Below are 2605 nucleotides of genomic sequence, written 5' to 3' on the forward strand. Positions count from 1 at the left end.
TGTAAATTCCTAGACACATACAATCTTCCAAGGCTGAATCAGGAAGAAACAGAAAATCTTAAAAGACTGATAACTACAAAATGAAATTAGTAACCAAAAAGTTCCAACAAACAAAAGCCCTGGACCAGATGTCTTCACAGGCAAATTTTACTAAATATTCAAAGAAGAATTAATACCTAACCTTCATAATCTATTCCAAAAAACTTGAGGAGCAGGGAAGGCATCTAAACTCATTTTATGAGGACACCATTACTCTCATACCAAAACCAGACAAAAAACACTAAAAAAAAAAAAAAGAAGAAGAAGAAAGAAAGAAAAAAGAAAAGAAAATTATAGGCCAATATCTCTGATGAACGTAGATACAAAAATTCTCAACAAAATATTAGCAAACAGAATTCAGCAATACATTAAAAAGATCATACAACATGTTCAAGTGGGATTTAATCCATCAGGCTGTTTTAATATCTGCAAATCAATTAATATGATACACCACATAAACAAAAATGAAATATAAAAATCACACGATCATATCAATACATGCAAAAAATCATTTGAGAAAATCCAACATCCATTTGTGATAAAAAAAAAATTCTCAGCAAAATGGGTATAGTGGGAACATATGTCAATGTAATAAAGGCCATATATGACAAACCCACAGCTAACATCATATTCAATGGTGAAGAGCTAAAAGCTTTTTATTTTCTTTGTAAAATTTTTAAATATCTGAAAAAATTAAAAAATATATTTTTATTGATTTCAGAGTGCAAGGGAGAGGGAGAGAGAGATAGAAACATCAATGATGAGAATCATTGATCAGCTGCCTCCTGCACACCCCACACTGGGGATCAAGGCCGCAACCCAGGCATGTGCCTTGGCTGGAATTGAACCCAGAACCCTTCAGTCCTCAGGCCGACACTCTATCCACTGAGCCAAACTGACTACGGCTAAAAGCTTTTTCTTTAAGATCATGAACAAGAGAAGGATGTCCACTTTCACCACTTTCATGCAACACAATCTTGGAAGTCCTAGCCACAGCAATCACACAAGAAAATGAAATAGAAGGTGTCCAAATTGGAAAGGAAGAAGTAAAACTGTCATTATTTGCAAGTGGCTTAATACTATATATAGAAAACTCTAAGGAATATACTAAAAAACTATTAGAACTAATAAATGAATTCAGTGAAGTTGCAAGATACAAAAAAAAAAAAGGAAAAAGAAATGCAGGAATGTGTTGCATTTTTATACAGCAAGTAGAGGCCCAGTGCATGAAATTCATGCATGGGTAGGGTCCCATCAGGTTCCTCGTCTCCCTGTCTTCCTGCCTCCTCCTTTCCTCACCACTTGCTGGCTGCCACTGTGTGGGTCCCTGTCTCCTGCTTTCTCTTGCTCCCTCAGTGCCCTGACACTGGTTGCCCGCCATGTTCTGTGCCGCCCCCTGGTGGTCAGTGTATGTCATAGCGAGTGATTGAACTTGTGGTCTCCTGGTCAAATTCCTGAGGGGACACTTTGCATATCAGTCTTTTATAAATAGATAGATAGATAGATAACAAACTATCAGAAAGAGAAATTAAGAAGAGAATTCCATTTACAATTGCATAAAAATAAAAATGAAATACCTAGGAATAAATTTAACCAAGGATGTAAAAGACCTGCACTCAGAAAACTATGTAAGACATTGAAGAAATGCGCTGAAGAAGATACAAAGAAATGGAAGGGTATAGGCCGCTCATGAATAGGAAGAATTAACATCATTAAAATGCCCATACTACCCAAAGCATTCTACAGATTCAATGCAATCCCTATCAAAATACCGATGACATTCTTCACAAAATTAGAAAAAGGACGCCTAAAATTTAAATGGAATCACAAACGATCCTGAGGAGCCAAAGCAATCCTGAAAGAAAAGCAAAGTTGAGGTATTAAGTTACCTGATATCAAACTATACTACAAAGCTACAGTAATCAAAACAGCATGCTATGGCATAAAAAGACAAACAGATCAATGCAACATAATAGAGAGCCCAGAAATAAACCCACACCTCAGTTAATCTAAGACATTAGAGTCAAGAATATACAATGCAGTGAAGACAGTCTCTTCGATAAATGGTGTTGGGAAAACTGGAGAGATGCATGCAAAAGAATGAAGCTGGATTGCTTTCTATTAACATATCCAACAATAAACTAAAAATAGATTAAAGACTTAAATATAAGACCTGAAACCATAAACCACCTAGAAGAAAACATAGGCAGTAAACACTTTGACATTGCTCTTAATGATTTTGTGTGTGTGTGTGGGGGGGGGGGGGCGTTATCTCCTCGGGGAAGGAAAACAAGAAAAAAAAAAGGAAATGGGACTGTCAAACAAAAACGTTTTTGCCCGCAAAGGAAACAATCAACAAAATGAAAAGGCAACCCACTGAACAGGAGAACATATTTGCCAATGATACATCAACACCAAAAAACCCCAAACAAACCAATTTAAAAATGTGCAATGGACCTGATTAGACACTTATCCAAAGAGGACATACATATGGCTATTAGACATATGAACAGATGCTCAACATCATGAACCATCTTGGGAAAGCAAATTAAATTAAATTAAAACC

Source organism: Myotis lucifugus, unplaced genomic scaffold (genome assembly GCF_000147115.1).
Source record: "Myotis lucifugus unplaced genomic scaffold, Myoluc2.0 scaffold_914, whole genome shotgun sequence".
NCBI classification, from domain to species: domain Eukaryota; kingdom Metazoa; phylum Chordata; class Mammalia; order Chiroptera; family Vespertilionidae; genus Myotis; species Myotis lucifugus.